At 39.8% G+C, this 19,005-nt stretch overlaps 1 protein-coding gene and 1 long non-coding RNA gene across 3 annotated transcripts in view; one reads left to right on the plus strand and one right to left on the minus strand.

Annotated features, from left to right (window-relative positions):
* Nucleotides 1-14,408, minus strand: part of TET2 (tet methylcytosine dioxygenase 2) — a 131,812-nt gene extending 117,404 nt beyond the window's left edge. The window contains exon 1 of the mRNA XM_089680517.1: nucleotides 13,440-14,408. The gene's annotated coding sequence lies outside the window, so the exon portion shown is untranslated. The remainder of the gene's footprint in view (nucleotides 1-13,439) is intronic.
* LOC149459839 (uncharacterized) overlaps nucleotides 3,538-19,005 on the plus strand; it is a 356,271-nt gene continuing 340,803 nt past the window's right edge. For both annotated transcript variants that reach the window (XR_016313187.1, XR_016313186.1), the window contains exon 1: nucleotides 3,538-3,596. This is a non-coding gene — a long non-coding RNA (uncharacterized LOC149459839). The remainder of the gene's footprint in view (nucleotides 3,597-19,005) is intronic.

The following is a 19,005-nucleotide window of genomic DNA, read 5'->3' on the forward strand; positions in this document are numbered from 1 at the left end:
CTATGCTTTCACATTGTTTTCTGCAAACAGAATTCTGATGTGCTAATGTTTAGGTATGTATGTGTATTTTTGCCACTAAATGTACCCATAAAGATGAGACAACAGTTGAAACATACAACTGATATGCAGAACAGTCACAGTATAAACATGTATAATCTCTACAGCTGAGCATTTATGTTTATGCCCTTCACAGACACCTCCGCTATTCATCTTCGGGGAACAATGATTGTCGCTTACCCTACCCTGTAGATCACTTTGCACCAACTGGTGTCTGTACCAGCTGTGGTCATCCCACAGACATGTGAGCTCCTCTAGTCAGATAAAACACACCTAGTTGTCCTCTAATAGGAGGAAGTTTTTGAGGCAGTGAGTAGAAGAATATGTGTCAGTACATTCTTTAGCATCACTGTACTGAGTAAACATAATTTTTTGCCTCTGAGCCTACAACACACACTGTGGTCCGGCAAGTGCAAGTCCACATTTACACATTGCTGACCAGTACGATCACAGCTTTTAGGCCTCCTTCATATGAGTGGTCACGGTTGATAAAAACAGATGGCTGAAATGTATTTTACTACCCCCTAGCTATCCATCTAAAGGTTAAAAACCAACCACAGGAGGCTGTTCACATGACGTGGCCATCATGTTAACACAACATGACAAAGCTGACAGTAGTGCAAGCCACTCAAAAGGCAAAATTATGCTGTCTATATCTTGGTTTTCGAAAGAAATCTAAGATGAACAGTTTGAGGAAAGGGTGTTGCTGCCATCCACCACCTTAAACATTCCTTGGTAAAGCAGTTGTATACCTGTTTCAAAAGAAATATATATGAACTGGAACTCACTTTGTATTGCAGACACCTAAAGCTGCCTTCACGTTTGGCCTATATATGTGATGGGCAGCTTCCCCAAAAAAATAGTAAGGCACATGTGAGGCAGAGGGGGTGGGCCTGAGCTAGCAACCAAGGAAGCCAGTGAGTATGAATTACAGTGAATCAGAGGCCTCCAGGTGCCTTTACTTCACAGTGCCATTTTAAATGTATTCTCTTGTACAAAGTGTGGCCTTAGAATAGAGTTGACTTCATATTACTGGCAGAAGCAGTCTTGGAAAATAGGTAGTCCAATAGTAGTCCCACAATATCCAGTGCAGCCACACAACCAAAAATCTAAGGCTGGTCTTGATTAAAAGTTTGGAGTATATTGTAAGTCCACATCAAACTTGCTCCAAGAACAATCAAGAAGGACATTAGAAAAAAAAAGCAACCAAGACTGGGATATGTGTTGAAAGGGTTTGGAAGCATTGTAAAGTGATTAACTGAATCTTTAGATAAAAATAAATCAGAAAAGTATATATCAAATCTTCTATGGTGTATACTGCAGTCTAAGAGCAGTAATGAGGTTTGGTTAAATCATGCACAGTTCTTCGCGCTAGACCAGGTAACATAAGTAGGCCGTTTTTTATGCACACAAAAAGGACTCATTGTACGATGTTACTCCTTATGCTTTATTTTCCTAGTGTCCTAACTTGACCTTCCCAAGTCAAGCACAACGTTCTATAGATGCTGCTAATCCTGGCAAGTGTTTCCAGATAGTACATTATTATCATTTCAGTATGTTGAGAATACAATTGCAATTATATCTAAAACAAAAAAAAACCCTTTAGTTTCTTGATTCAAAAAGCCTTCTTCGATTTACTTTTTAATTGCAAATTTCCATACATGATTGTATTACGCACAGTGTAGCCACAAATCAAACATTAATGCTGTATCCCAATCTAAGCACCCATTAAAGCTCTGCAACATTTAAAATAGCATATGTTGGTAATCTGTCAGAAAATTAATTCTGCCAAGGTGCCCTACAGCAACGGTCATGTAATATATGTGTGATAGAGCAATAAGGGAGATGTCCGTTTCTAGTTTTCTTATCCGGTCTCTACCACGCACTCGACACCGGTGACATTTAATAGGACTGACACACCCTCCAATTTCCCCTTAGTATTTCTGGACACATGTTTATAAACACTGTAGCCATGTGCGCGTCACCACGTGAGAAGGCGTCACACTGACCTGGAATCTCCTATTCGCGGAGTCACCTCTGGCACCGATATTAATGCAACAGCGCCAGAAACATTTTAACTCACTCTCTCTCATTTCGTAATTCTACTGCGGAGATTAAAGAGGGGCCCGTTGGTCTGTTAGAAATAAGGAGGAACCTCAACTGCATTGTCAGCAAAGTGCTAGCTTCAATTGTTTCAGAGATGTCGAAAAACACAGCGACATCAGTCAAACTTTTGTGACTCAGCAGCTTGGAGCAAGCATCTGCACAGTGGGTATGAACATCTACTATTGCACACATGGAAGAATTTTGCATGTACCTTACATTTGATTCCAACTCGACATCCTACACAGGTAGTATTTTTTTTCCTGATATAGGAGCAAGGGTTCTTTTTTCATCTATGCAAAAAGAGCCAACAGTATTTCCTATGCAAACAAGGTTTACTTTTATCTTCAGTGGTTGGAAGGTTGTTTCTAAGGACAAAGATCATTAAAGAGGCCATTTAAGGTGAGGCAACCTGCATCACTATGCAATATAAAAGGTAAATCAGAACACAGCTTGGTGGCTCAGTTACTGCTGACACTTTCAGATACGAAAGTTAAAGAGTAACCTCCAAAAGCCAGCAAGCTTTGTACTTCCTTGACAATGAATTCTTGCAGGCTGAAAACATTTTATTAATACAAATCGATGCAAAATGCTGTAGATGAACCAAACACACATCTTTAGTTCTATCTTTGTTTGGCAAGAACATGTTAAAATACAGAATAGAAATTGGACAAAAAATATGCCTCTGTTTCCTTCTAAGTGTAACATGATTCAATTTCCTAGATTGTAAGCTCCGAGGAGCAGGGCCCTCCTATCCCTCTTGTATTGAACTGTATTGTTGCTGTATGGTCTCCCATTATATTGTAAAGCGCTGAGCAAACTGTTGGCGCTATATAAATCCTGTATAATAATAATAATCTCGATATTGAGTTAAAATGTTTGATAACAATGCAAAGAGACCCCATAATGACAATAGACAAAAGAAAGGCTATTGATAATTTATTATCTGTAAATAGGCATATGCAAATATAACCACTGGTCTATTTTCTATGATTAAGGACATACAAAAATATACTCCCAGAAAAACAACAATCCTTCTTTACACCACAAATACATTGCTAGAATATGATACAAAAAGAAAGCAAACAACCTCTTGGCAACGGCAGTGTTTAGTGGTAAGTCTGTTTTGTTTACAGACTTTAAAAGGTTTCTATGCCTTCCAATTCCCAAATGCTACAGCCAAAATTATTTATAGTCTAGAAGTAGAATGGCTTTCTATCGCCAGCACGTAGCGCTAGTACCACCAGACCTGTGTTTGTGAGGCTGCTCAGAATCTATTTTTGGCTCACCGCAGATGACCTCTCTCTAAGTCATGGTGCTCGATACTGCTCACATGATTGTGCAAAGTAAAAATAAAGCTGAACTTGCAATGAATAACCTGCCTAGACAGAGCTTCACCAATCAAAGTCAAGGATACAGCTCCGCGTGAAGAACAGGTACTTCATTTTAATGTCCTGTGCTTCCATATAGCTACAATCTGTCAATGTTTTGGGTTACGTTTTTGTATAGAGTTCAGCCATATGCATGTATCGTCATCCACTCAATCACTGATAATACATCATGTTAGCCCTTCCTTTTTTCAGGAAGTGGCTTAACACAGCTTACACCTTTAACGCAACCACACTTGCCTATGGTTTCAAAAGCCACAAAGTAGACAAATTCATTTTTAACTTAAAAATACACAGATATACTGTATTCATGTGCTTGTGCTAAATTTCAGATTGTAGGATATCATGTTCAAGAGCATTTGTTTGTTTTTGAACTGCTTTTCTTCCCCATCGTAGCCAATGTGAATGGGAAAGCAATTCAGTAGCAGCTTAAAGAAATCCAGAAGAATCCTCTAGGTCAGCCTTTCTCAACCTTTTCAACACAGAGGAACCCATGAAATAATGTTCCAGTCTCGGGGAACCCCTGCTAAAAATAATATATCTACAGCTCATGATACATTAATGTGACGGTCAGTGGGAAGAATGCTCCTTACACGTGTGGACATTAGGAAGAATTACCCCTTTACAGAGAGCTAAAAAGATCAGTGGTGTCAGTGGGAACTTATCAGAGGCAGAAAATGCTCATTACAACCTCTGGAGGAACCCTGGTTGAGAAACCCTGCTCTAGGTAATGCTAGCTAACTTAGAAACAGTTACCTGCAGTTCAAAAGCACTTGAAAGCATTTGACTTGCTATTGAATCTTATGCCAATTTACATGAGTGCTTAAGCTGTCTGCAGATAATCAGTGGTGGCCACCAAACCATCTTTCTCATGAAAGATTGTGGCGCAAGTATGCACACCTATTGCCTATGAAGAGGGGAAAGGGACGCACTCTACAGACATCTTCCAACTCTCTTGGGATAAATAAGTGGAAAAAAAGAGGGGAAAGGGACGCACGTTAGACATCTTCCAACTCTCTTGGGATAAATTGGGGGAAAAAAAGAGGGGAAAGGGACGCACTCTACAGACATCTTCCAACTCTCTTGGGATAAATAGGGGAAAAAAAAGAGGGGAAAGGGATGCACTCTACAGACATCTTCCAACTCTCTTGGGATAAATAGGGGGAAAAAAGAGGGGAAAGGGACGCACTTTACAGACATCTTCCAACTCTCTTGGAATAAATTGGGGGAAAAAAAGAGGGGAAAGGGACGCACTTTAGACATCATCCAACTCTCTTGGGATAAATTGGGGAAAAAAAGAGGGGAAAGGGACGCACTCTACAGACATCTTCCAACTCTCTTGGGATAAATAAGTGGAAAAAAAGAGGGGAAAGGGACGCACGTTAGACATCTTCCAACTCTCTTGGGATAAATTGGGGGAAAAAAAGAGGGGAAAGGGACGCACTCTACAGACATCTTCCAACTCTCTTGGGATAAATAGGGGAAAAAAAAGAGGGGAAAGGGATGCACTCTACAGACATCTTCCAACTCTCTTGGGATAAATAGGGGAAAAAAGAGGGGAAAGGGACGCACTTTACAGACATCTTCCAACTCTCTTGGAATAAATTGGGAGAAAAAAAAACAAACATCATAGCTGATGCCCCCCCCCCCCAAAAAAAAGTAAAAACCTGGCCAGAAGATGTTTTCCATAGTTGGACAAAAGGGTGTTCCTAAAGTCCCCTAATCTGAAAACAGACAGCAAAATTGGGCAAATCTTTTCTGACATCTGTAGAGTCCTTACAGAGAATGAATAGGCTCTATTAAACAACATGGTGCACATGGTGTGCACATCTCACGGCAACCAGTCATGAACCATGAATTAATCTCACTATACTTAGATATATCTCTTGATGGTTCTTACCAGTAGTGGACAGCTCCTGCTATTTGCAAAGTGAATAGTCTTCATAAGCTGCACTTATGTAAATTCACATACAACGCATGTTGTATGTTTTTTATAATCATAAATACTGTCCTATATTTTATAAACTAATACATTCCATTTAGCACAAAATACAACAGCATTATGTGAAAATTAATCAGAGCGATTCAATGTTTTGGTCCTAATAAGTGCTTAATCATTCAGCCTCTTTGCTTCTACTGGGTGCAAAAGTCATGATGCAAAGATCATACATGTAAAGTGAAGGCCTTAAACACTGGTTCTCAATGTGTTATCTTTCCACTGATCTGTGCCATTATTGTAGAATTATGATGGAGGTTATGATGATGTCAGTCCCAGACTTTGGGTGTCATTGTAATACAACCTACACTGCTTGACACCTGCCTCTTTAGAATTCTCAGTTGCAGATGTCAGCCGCATCTAAATATCTCTATGTGTCTGGAAGCCAAAAAAAAAACAGTTTTCCCATTGAAAGTGACACAGCATGACAATTGATGAGAGAACCTCCTGAAGCGCAGATTTACTGCAGATATCTGGCAGTATAATGAGATACCACACAAATTACTTATACGTTTCAAGTAAAGCTGTATATGTTATTCGTTTTTCCTATTAATACATATTTAGATGGTTAACAGTTGCCATACTGCTATGACAACGCAAGACTGGTGAGTAGAGCATATGGTCATTTTTTTTCCACTTGACCAGACTGAGTAGTGTGTATAGTGCAATACAGAATGGTTTGTAGGAATTGTAGGTTGAAGTAATAGTGTATGTTGGGGGTTCGGTGACATTCTTATGAAATAATACCTGCCAGGCTATACAGCATTTATCCTAAAGGTGTCTGCTCTTTCCATCTCTAAAATCCTACGCAAGTTTAGACTTTCTGAAAGTTAATATTTTCACAGGGATGAGCACATTCTTGCTTGCTCTCATGTGACAGCACTGGCGATTGGCTACTTATGTACCAAGCACAGAACTGAGAGACACCAGGGAGAGTGTTAAATGTTTCAATCATTCGCCAAACTTTTTTTTTTGCTCTGGCTGCAGTAGTGGATGTCATGGTGGGAGAGCATTGCTGAAGTACTGTAAATACAAGTACCTTTTAGCGCCTGCTGCATAGTTTGCTAGTTATTTAAACTGGTTGTAAACCTCAGACATGCAATATGAACAAAGCATATCCCTCTATAGTGTGTGCAAGTCTCAAGTCAGAGAACTAAGTGTCATTTCTATCTGCTGCTTTGTCCCTCTATGAAGCGCTTTTGATAACTTTTCCTGACACCAAGAGAAAAATGGTGACGAGGGAGGGACCTCCAGCAGAATGACAGCCTCATCTCTGTTCCTGTGAGCTGTGTGAAAGGGGGGGGGGTGTCCCTTCCATACAATCAGCTCTGAGAGCTCACTGAGCTCTACAATGTAGCTCTCCGCCCCCTATTTTCTGAACTCCCAGACAAGCATTATAAAGTCAGCATTTTGAGAAGGAGAAGGCTGCACTAAAACAGATGCAGCTTATGTAGAGGGATTTGTTTCATCTTTATGTATCACCTGAGGCCTGCCACTTGGGTATATGGGAGGGTTTACAACCAACTAAAAAAGAGAACTTTACTCCCTCAATCAACATTGTCTATTTTTAATCTTTATGCTGCTAGCATTAGCAAATAAATAGGGAAGCAGATCATATTTACTAGTTTCAGCCTGGGTTCACACTTGTGTGGTGCAGCATAATGCATGTGATTCGCACAGAATTTGCATGTGATTAGCACAGGAATGCGGTGCGTTTCCTGTGCGAATCACATGCAGTATGCCGTACTGCACAAGTGTGAACCCAAGCTGAAACTAGTAAATATGATCTACTTCCCTAGTTACTAATGCTAGCAGCATAAGGATTCAAAATAGACAACGTTGATTTGTATTTTGTATGGCTCAAGCGCACCGCATCTGCACCAAAAAGGTGCAGGACCCTTTTTTTAGTCCGTACTAGAGTTGGATCGCATGAGTATTCACACCCACGACATCCGATTCTGCACATTGCACCGTGTTTTGCGGACTGATTTTGGGGTGTTGTTAACTTAACATACACACCCGCAGCGGTTCGCATGAACGGCATGCAATTGTGATGCGGTGAGGAATTCGCACAGAAACCGCTGCGATTTCCGTGCCACATCAGTGTGAACCCAGGCTTAAACTTTTTTTTGTACATTTCTTCAGTTACTTCCTGGTTTCCTGCCTAGGCAATTGATGTTATACATCCCAGCAGTCTTCAGGAGAGGAGGGAGGATTCTCAGCTTAGCCAATGCCTGAGCTAAGAGCAGATGGATTCTAAAAAGTAAATGTTACATGAATCATCTGCCCTTATTCAAGATGGCCACTACCATAAATGCTACGTGGTGTTTTTCAAAATTATTTCTCAACAAAATAAAGCATGGAGAAATGGATGGATGGGGGTGTTTGCTTTGAATATTACCAATGAATTAAATAATATTTTTTGGTTTGTGGTGCTCAAATGCAGTTTAGTTCCATTTTAAGTAAATCTGCACTGGACTAGCAGATCAGACTGATATAATAAATATTGGAACTGTATGCATGTGATGCAGGCTAGAAACTACTGCTTATAGTTACTGGATGCACTTCATATCCATTTATGTAAAATTAGCTCGTAACTTGGAGGTGAGACCTGTTACATGGATCTGATCCCATCCTAAAGTGAGTGTAAATGTTTTTTTCAACAAAAATCTCTATTGCACAGAGCGGCCCCAAACCTCCTTTTCTTGGGTCCACACTGGTGCTCCTGGCTCCTCCTCTCTGTCCAGTGCCCCTATGGGAAGCCGCTTCCCATGGGGGCACTTGTGCTAGCTCCTGAGCCTCTCTGTGGTGTCCATTGACACAGACAGTGGGACTTGGCCCTGCCCCTGCTCCCTCGTCACTGGCTTTGATTGACTGCAGTGGGAGCCATTGTATTCATTTGTCCCAGCAAAGCCAGTGGGACACTGAAGTGAGGGGAGAGAAGAGCTGTAGACATGTGCATTGTTGGATTGAATGAGATCTCAGGTAGGTAAAAGGGGGGTGGGGGTGTGAGGGGCCATCAATGCCTAAATGTTTTTTTTATCTTACTGCAAGGAATGTTTAGGCTTTTGAACCACTTTAATAATTTCACATAAATACACTGTAATCAATACCACCAAAGACAGTTTTTAACATACCTATGCAAAGGGGGATAATCATACATATCTCTTACCCTTGATAAAAATGATGGTCTAAATCATTTTGTCGGCTTATCAATGTAAAACAATGTTCAACTTGCCTGACTTATATTTCAGCTTTGTACCCTACAGTCAGCTTTTGGGTTGGTCCTTTCATATACACTGTTAAATTGTCATATGAAGGTGCTAAATGAGTTTGTAAAGTACCATATTCTTCCTCCCTCATGGGAATCATGTATCATAGTGTCTGAAAACGTAGGAGGTGCCACTGCTGACAACACGATATTACCTGTTTATGTTGTGTGCACACAATTTTAAAACATTTCAATTAATAAGTTGTTTAAACCATTCATTCTTTAACATTTTTGTTACCTAGGTACATTTATCATTTTGCAGTAGTGTTTTTTTTTCTTACTTTCTAAGGATTTGTCTTAAGGTTTGTCAGAGCTAGTGAGTATTGCACCAACCACACCTTGTGTTTTCAACAATACACTTTGCATCTGTCAGATGAATATTTTATGGAAACACACTAGGCACATTTAAAACAGAAGTATGGGTAACTTTTTTTAAAAAATCATACTTACCAAGGTGGATGCAGCATTGGTCCTTTGCTGCATCTGTCCTCTTCCAGCTCCAAGGGTGAGATCTCAGTGATCACATGACCGCTGATTGCTGAGTTCTCACCGCCGCTGTGCCGCGCTCACTGGAGTTCTGAGCTGTGGATAGGAGGGAGCGACTGGCTCAGGCTCTCAGCAGCTTGCTCAGAGGCTGAGCCAGGTGCCGCTCCAGATTCTGGGGTGGATCCCGACCATTAGGTCACAATTCATCCCCAGCCTGGACCGACTCAGGAGTTCAGAATGAACTGCATTCTTGTGATCCACAGGAGAAGCACAACCAAAAGAGCTTTGACTGTACTTCTCCTTTAAAACAATATAGCATAAAAGCCAATTGTGACACATGTAAGGTAGTACTAAGACAGTGGTTGTCAAATTACAAGGTAAAGGGGCATCAAATGTCGCCCCTGATGTCTCCAATGGGCTGCTTATAATATTTATTATATGTAATGATACATAAAACTGTCACAGACTGAATACTTACTAGAGGAAATAGTCAGAGATTGTTTACAGTAGGGGTTAGAGACTGAAGTCATGCTATAGGAGAGAGTCAAGAGACTAGGAACATGTTTCATGAAACTGCTAGACTTCACTACTATTAAAGGCTCCTTTACAAACCAATACACCCTCTACTGACTGATGGGGCCCTGAGGGACAGGCTTCAAACTCCAAGGGGCCACATGACGCTAGGATTCTTATACATAAACATGTTATACTACAGAGCTGAACTAAAACAGCAATATTACAATAATGGCAACAACGTCCTAAAATGATACTATAAACCCATCAAGCTACATTGCTATGTTTCCCCTTTTAAACAGATCACTCCTAAGAAAGTTAACAGAGGCATTGGTGTGAATTGAAAATAAAATATAACTCTCTTTGTGGGCCATAATACTGTATTTCTTTTCTACACAAACACTATTTGCCTAAGTACTTTGCAAGATATTGTGAAACATGACCATATGGGCATTGCATTATTCTGATTATGATCTGTGATACTGTTAACCCATGCAACCTGTCTGACAAAATCCTACTATTTTTTGTAAATGGTTTCCATATACATTTTGTGGCTCTCTGTATGTTACCACTGATTGAATATGTTGAAGGTTGACATAAAACAGCCTCCAAATCAACCCATAAATACTAGAAACAATTTATTTTCTAAACTGACCATCATGTAAACATGCACTAATACTAGAATTCTGAGTGGCTGCAAAGGCTAATAGCAAGATCAGATTTAAAAAAAAACAATTTGTTAAAAAAAAAGAAAAAGCTTTTTGCATTCTGCCTCTGATTTTGCCAGTCACCTAAAACTGTGTATTTTTTGGCTTGCAAGGTGTATGTCTGTCAAGCAGTGGCTTCGACATGACATAGGACTGTTCTGGACATGATCCCTCCATGGGATTATACACCAGAACGAGAAGTTAGGATACTGTGAATCTTACTAAACAATTTGTGGTCATGTTTTGCAGAATCATTTCCAAAGATAACCACTGGTATTCTCGTCAACTTGGCAGGTCTCTTCTACTAACATAAGCAACTCCACAATTGTAAGCTTCTCTGTTTCATGCAGTTGAGAGTGGAAACAGTTAACCAGTGTTTAAGTCTACTTTATAAAATGCCCAAGATAAATATTTCACTAGCAACTTTATTTATTTAGGGGATAAGGGTAATCTTCTTTTAAAAAGAAGGTATATACAAAACCTATATGCTCATATTCAGAAAAACCTGATTGAACTTTGAACAGATTCAAGCTGAAGCTCTATCAGTTACTGAATAACCACCAAGCAATGTGTGAATGGACTGGACACATCTGAACAACCCACCTGCTATCCAGTGTCAAAAAAACAACCCTCCAATCCTCTCCGTCACAACAAGCAGGGAGCCGCCGCATGCAACTAGCTCTTTAAACAGTGTTGACATACCAGAGTCCAAGTCCATGCACTCTTCATCCCAACTATTTCAGTGCCTTGGTTTTGTGCCAAGAACCATGCAAATAGTGCCAACAGTTCCACAAATGATAGCTTAAAATGGAGAAATGTTTTGGAATCCTTACAAAAGTTGTAAAAGAGAAAGCGCATCGGACGTTTTTTTGCTGTCCTGTCCAACATTTCCACCTTTACAGTCATCAAAACCAAGAATCCATGTACACACAACACAGTGTCTCTCTGGGCAGCGGCTTCCTACCTGAACTGCAAAAGATGAAGGTGGAATGGGGAGTCTTCTGACTCATATGATATACTATCATTCACTGTTTCCAATTCAAGTTTAAATGATTAGACATCCAGGTAACAAGGCCTGCACTTAGGCAATACTATGAGTTGTATATTACTAAGACACACATTAACACCTCAAAAGAAGTCACTAACTACCTATCTGGAAGCACATTAGTAGCATACAGTGGTAAACACTGTTGTATTTTCCACACCCTTTCATTACTATTGTCTTGCCATTAAGGATTAACCACTATAACATGTTATCAGTTCCCAGAAGTCTGCTTCATTCCATTCAAATGCAATGTAAAGGTATACAATTCTCCTCTTTTACCCCCATCACTCCCAGCAAAAATGAAAGTTCTGTGTTACAATACACATGTAAATATACAACTAAATCTGCATAGTTCCTCCTCATAATGCAGCACTGCAGACAGCCATTAAGATGCAAATAGAGCAGCCTCCATTAGCCTGCAACAGGAAACACATCTTTTAATCCATGAGAAAAGAGAAAACATTCACTTAGATGGGAGATGAGCTGGGAAACCATTTTCTGAATGAATCTGTGTGCTGTGCCTTTCTTCACTTTTTATGTGTGCAGCCAATGTGTGACGAAAGCAAATGCATTGAAGAGTCTCCTCAGATGGCACACGGAGCAGCTGACTGGTTATAAAAGATGGAGAATCACTTTTTTTATTTCTCTGGAATGATACGCACGAATGTCAACTACACATATCCAATCTTTTCTGCAGGCTAGGACAGAAAAAGCAGGCCATTCGTTAACCTGCTTAGGTGTACTAAGGGACATGCAGCGTTATCTCTGACATGCTTTGACTCCATTCTGTTCAGGTAGCAATTTTCACTCATTTTAAGCAATGATCACATGCTTATCAAGGGTGATAACAAAAGGTGATAAAAACAAATGACTAGCCCAACAAGACAATGAAAACAATCAGGTAGGTGGCAGCATAAACAGGGTGTCATTTAAGTGTTTGTCTCAGTAACCCACTTTTACTTGCTGGAATAAACTATAAAAAGTCAAGACTAAAAATATAAACATTTCCTCCACTACAATATAAGATTACCTTCACAGAGCATTTCATCTTATAATTATATAAAACGTACATCTATAAACTGACCATCTAATTCCACTTTATCATACATCCTTTTGAATATGTCTGTCTTTGTGTCTACATGTCACTCACCGGCTATCCAAAGGAAAGCTGATTCACAAGCAGCACAAAGGCAAAATGCAGGCTTTCAAAAAAAAAAAAAAAAAATGTCCAAGGTACACTCAAAGACACATGCCGGGCGACAGGAAAAGAAGGGGGAAAAAAAAACACAGACCAAGATGTCTCCTCTTACACTAATTACACATTTTCTTCAAGATGGGATACAGCCACCACACCAAATATTTGGCTAGAGTTCGATAAAGAAATAATTCCAATGGTGGCAATTAATCAATCAATCCAATCAATCAGACAGTCAGTCCTCAAAAGGCTTAATCTGCCTACAGAAAACAAAGGACATGCTTCAAAAGTTATTAGAAAAGTCAAAATTATAGCAAAGAAAAACACAATTAACTATGAAAAAGATTGGACTTTTTTTTCAGAGAACAAGAAATATTTAGAAAACAGTAAGAGCCAACCCAAAACACACACATCCTACATATTACATTAAAATAGGCATCACCTAGTTCCCAAGAAGCATTGTTGATGAATCTGAAAATATGAACAGTAAAGGGTCCTTTATTATATATGTAAAACCTGTGCATGTCAGCCATGTTGGGAAAGATCAGTATATTTTGTCCTCTTTATTCTTCCACACTAAACAAACAGATCTGTTGGCAAGAGTGTGAAAAGTGGAAGAGAGAAACAGGGAAGAGAGAGAAAGGGAAGGACATATGGGCATAAATATAGCACTCTGACCTCTTAAACGTCCCTCTGCCTTGCAGAAATCCAGCAAACACAGTCTGGTCTCCTTTCTAACAAATCCTAAAGGGCAGCCATCTTGCTTCCTTCTGCTCCTCTACGAAAGCAGACTAGCCTCCACATCAATATTCATAGGGCAGTTTGACGTCTGCTCTCATCACTTGATGAAGCCCCGGTGTTGCTGTTCGCTGTTCCAAAGGGTGGACGTGACTGGCATGTGAACCAACCCCAAAGTAGTGTCTGCTGACAAGGAGCTCTGCCTGAGTGCTAGCTTGGGTAATGTAAATCAGTTCCCTACTCAGGGCTTCCTACATAAAGGCTCACATTTTTTTTTTTGGCTGTACAATAGTAAGCAGAAGCCTGGGCTGTACAGAAGCTGTGGAGTGGATCACAATAGTATTCTGGTTGCCTCCTTGCCTGCTCTGCAGTTTCACAGACACTGCCTCCAGCTACAGAACAGTAAACTGCTTTCTGTCATGCAGAGAGGGAGAAGGAATTTGCAGGCGAGATTAGATAGCTGATTTTCTGAATATCGCATTACAGTACAGTGCTCTTGCTGAAGTTCCTCCTTTTCATCTCCCCCTTTCAGCTCCCCTTACATATATTTCAACATTTCCTTATAGCCAACTCGCTCCAAAAAGTTAGAGGTCCAGCTCTCGCTCAAGTCTGCATCTGGCCCCTTAGCGGATTGACATGTTCCCTGATGCTGCCTTTAAATGAAACGTAGGACCTTTAAATATCCTTCAAAGTCAGCAATTATCCAAGTGATCAAAAACAAGTTCTTGTTTACACTGGCCATGTGAACAGCAAAATACTTGACACATGCTCACCAGGTCCTTCACCGTAGCCGCCTTGGTGACATGAGGGACAATGCGTGCTGTGACAAGCTTTGTTTTCCGTTAATGCATGATGACATAACTTCTATAATTACATGATGGTTAAACCAAACCATTTTTCCATGGCAACATTTTTGTACCGTATCTTCAAAATGATCAACCAAAGTGTAAGCACAGACTCAGTGCATCAATTCTAAAACCCAGTCCAGAGCGTTGTCTTGATTCCTTATTAAGCACCCATATTCACGTTGTGGGTCCACCACTATGCTTTCTAAATGACTGCCTTTAAAATCATCCAAGAAGTTCAAAAAGAACATGTGGTGAGCTGGTGTGTCGTACTACTTTCCTATTCTTGCTGAAACTTGATACAGCCCACTTATCGTACAAATGCTTTGACACTGTGAACTGCCCTCCCCCCTGTACTTTGACCAAAGCAGAAGAGGAAGTTTGCAAATGACTACACTTGTTCAAAAAGTGTTAAAAGTATAATTCACATAGTAGTGCTGTGCAATACAATGTTTTAGAAGTGGAATGTTAGGAAGAAAGTCAATTGCGAATAAAACAGTATTCTGTAAATATTCAGCATTTCCAAGAACATTTTTATTACTAATTTTTGAAAGCATATAATTCAGAAAAGGGCATACAATTAGAAATAAACAACCATTAAAAACAATTTAATGTAAGCGGAATATTGCAAAATTAGGCGATCCATGTTATCCATAACAACAGCCATTAGAACGAGGCTCAGTGCATACAAATCATGGGTCAAGCAAGACTCTATGGACTTTCCACACATATAGTAGGGTGAAAATGGCATTAGTCATTAGTTAGTGGTGTCAATGTAATGTTTAGGTGTTAGTAATAGTACAGTAATGTTAGGTCCACAAATTGTGTGAAAGAGTAGTGAGGAGTGTATTTAACTACTCAGACTAAACAAGTACAAATTTATCTGAGCATATTCACTTAAAATATGTTAGGAAAGTGCATATCATATTATTTATTACAGGTACTTATATAGCACCATCAATTTACGTAGAGCTTTACATATATATTCACATCAAACCCTAACTCTCAATGAGAGTACAATCTAAGGTTCCTAACTCACATTCATACATACACATACTAGGGCCAATTTAGAGGATCCAATTCACCTACCAGCATGTCTTTGGAGTATGGGAGCAAATCGGAGCACCCGGAGGAAACTCACGCAGGTACATGGAGAACATGTAAACTCTGGGCAGGTAGTATTTTCCAAGGATATTAAGTAGGTTTTACAGAAGGAGTAACTCACTCTAAAGCAACTGCTCTTTCTGAGGCTGACTTCATAGGAGTCAGTTTGTGTATGCACCCATTGTGGTACATTGACAGTCCATTCCCTCCCTTAATGTATTGCACATTAACGCTTGCACGTTAACACACTGTGTCACACTGCACAGGTGTGAAGGGGAGCTCAATAGAATATATGTGGGAATGCAGAGAAAACTAAATCAAGTTTGATTTTTTCCCCAAAGTTGAATTATACATACTTTACAGTTTTAGTTTATACAGTCCAATAAAGTACAGTCCATTTATGAAAAAAAGTTTTAACATAACAAAAATGCATTGCCTCTCTGGCAATTTCTTTAGAAAACAATTTCCTCCTCACATGTTATGTGCTGCTATTGTGTCTTTGAATGGCTTGCAGCTCCAAGGAAACAAAGCCCATTCTTCTAGATTTTCCTACTAACAACTCTGTGTTGTATTGTGCAAGGCCATAGTGAATAACTGCAATGGAAGCACAACATGTATCTACAAGGTGTATCAAATCAATAAACAAAATGCAAAAACCATACTGGTGAACTATAAATGCGTACTTTCCTTTAAATTGTTTTGGTTATAGAAAATGGTACGGCAAATTATTTTTGTCTGTTAAGGTTCACAATTACAAACAGGATAGGTCTGTGTATTTTTCAGTTTCCATGCCTGATTACTGATTTAAATGGATGTCATTACCATACATCAGCTCATCGCCTGCAAACATAACAGTGAGAGGGTGAAGAAGGAGAAGATGTGGCAGGAAGTGTTTTATGCTGTAACTTCAAACTGGGCAACACTGAGTGGGAGGCAGAAGGAGAAGCGCGGAATGTAAACTGACCATAAAAAATGTATACAAATGCCTTTTTTAAAGGGTTGTTAGTGGTGCTCACCTGACCACTTGGTCCCCCTCTTCACCTGCTGCTCAGAGGACTAGTAGTGGAGATTACAGAAGATGCTTGTCAGGGTCCATCAGTGGCACTGGTCCTGGTTGTCCTTAGATCCATGGAATTCCAGACATGTTATTGGGCTGTAAACAGCGTTATAGGGGTTACTGACATCCCTACTACTCCCGGTCTTTAGCACTCCCCGTCTCAAAAACACCATAAAAAACTGTGAAAGGCTGAGAAAAAGGCAGCTTTAATGGCAAGCCATGTGCTGGTATTGTACTCCATGGCTCCCAAGTCAGAAGAAGAGATGCAAGCTGATCACAGCAGGACAGATCTGTTTCTGTGTCAGCATAGTCAGTAACGAATAGGAAGGGTTATTTATTTATTATTATTTATTTATTTCAGGTACTTATATAGCGCTGTCAATTTACGCAGCGCTTTACATATATATATATTGTACATTCACATCAGTCCCTAACCCTCAAGGGGTGTACAATCTAAGGTCCCTAACTTACATTCATGCATACCCATACTAGGGCCAATTTAGACAGGATCCAAATAACCTACCTTTTTACTAAGGGGACTGACTGGATTACCAGATACAGTATTTTAGCAATCTCTTAGAAATTACAGAGATTGCTCTGAGCTTACAGAGACCAAGTCAAGTCGTCTTCAACTTTTTAGTTTAGGGTTATAATTCACATTAATAACAGCAAAGCAACTCCTTAGAAACATACAGTACATTATGGAAAAAATGAATAACATGCTATCTGAATATGCTTATACTCCTGAGTATACAAAGAATAATGATTGTAGATGGTACAAGAAGCAACCCCATAGTTTATATAGAAACCTGGTTATCTAACACCCACAGCAGTGAGGAAGAATCTAAAGCTGCAGTGTTTCGCAACAGCCCACCTTTGTCCTTTAGTTTTCAAGCAATCAATATATGTGTCCTGCCTAAATATATATGGCGCTCTAGCCCATATTTGCATTCCCACCAGCTGGCCATATTAATGTTCGCATGAGTGTCAGAAATTGCATCAGATTGTGTCATTTCTGGTCTGCCACTATCCCAGAAGCTGCTAGTCCCAAGATGGAAGGCAGTACAAATGGACTGTCATCCAATACTTTGGTAAGTAGAATTACTCAGGGATATTTACCTAATCCTACTCACCCCTCCTGAGTCCAATGTGGTTGTACTTTTCAATATATGGAGCATATAGTTCCACTGCTAAGATAACCATAAACTTCTCTTTCCTTTTCACTCTGAATACGGGTAATCAAGACTCTAAATCTTGCATAAGGTAAAATAGATATCAAGACAACGCCTTTGCCAGAGTTAGCTATATCAAAGTACTCCTTTTTACTCTGTGTATTTTTGATCTGACTTCTGCTTGCCACAAGATGCTAAATGCGCAAATAAATCATAAGGTTCTTTACAGACTCGATAGAATCCTCTTGAAAAATAATCAGAAATATTTCTGTGTTCTCTTATTTTGTACCTGATAGATCTACGGTGAAAATGTAAACCTTCCATATTTGACAATGTTGGCTGAGTACATTAATATCTGGTATTGACTTTTCTGAAATCAGAACTTCACCCAAAAGGGGAAGTTCTGCTTATTTGCATCCTCCCCACCTCCTCTTTGACATTTGGTACTTTTTGGGAAGGGGGGTACGTGGTTTTGGCTCCCACTTCCAGGTCAGATCGCCTTAGCCATCCAAGAGGAATTTCGGCCCTCCCTTCCACTGCAGCCTTTTGGGACACATCACAGGTCCCAGAAGACTGTGGGACTTTTTCCCTTAGTTAAGATGCTGGCTCCTAGACCCAAAGCCAACTGAAGAATCGGCTCAGGTGAGGACAGTGCTGGATCCCTGGGCAGGTAAGTGTCCTTATATTAACGTTCAGCAGCTACAGCATTTGTAGCTGCTGACCTTTAATTTTTTTTTTTGGGGGGGGGGGTGCTGGAAAACCAGTTTATTGTAGCAATAAAAAAAAAATAAGGGGAAGGAGATAGCTTCCAGTAGATGGGTTAGTTAGCTAAGATTTTTCACAATAGAGTGCTTAAATAATTTAGTTGTGTGGCTCAGTATAGTGGGAACTGCCTTTCCCTAATTTGTTCCAGGCTGAAAGTATCCCAAAACCCATTCAGTTTGCATAGGGGTTCTACAAAAAACTTAACTGTATCTTCAAAAGCCCTGAAACTTGGTAATCAAAAGTCTTAGGTTCTTTAATTGTTACATGCTTCTATTCTAAGCCTAAGCAGAAAACTGTTATACAAAATTTATTATTTCTACTCAATGTAATCAATCCTCTCAACATCCCACTATTAGTACTGGCTGAAATACATTTTTTTTTCAGTTTTTGGTAGCCACTAGTGAGTTAAACCACCACAGTTTGTTTTAGCCTTTGGGACCCTAGTGGTGTGATTTCTGTGCTGGGATTCCTTGGTCTGCACATTTACTATAGTTTTTATGAGGGGGTTCCATTATCCCACTTCTAATTTCTACTTAAATTCGATTATGGTGTTGGCAAGATGA

The sequence above is a fragment of the Staurois parvus genome, unplaced genomic scaffold (assembly GCF_062004578.1).
Source record: "Staurois parvus isolate SC_StPar_1 unplaced genomic scaffold, SC_StPar_1.0 ptg000244l, whole genome shotgun sequence".
Taxonomy (NCBI): domain Eukaryota; kingdom Metazoa; phylum Chordata; class Amphibia; order Anura; family Ranidae; genus Staurois; species Staurois parvus.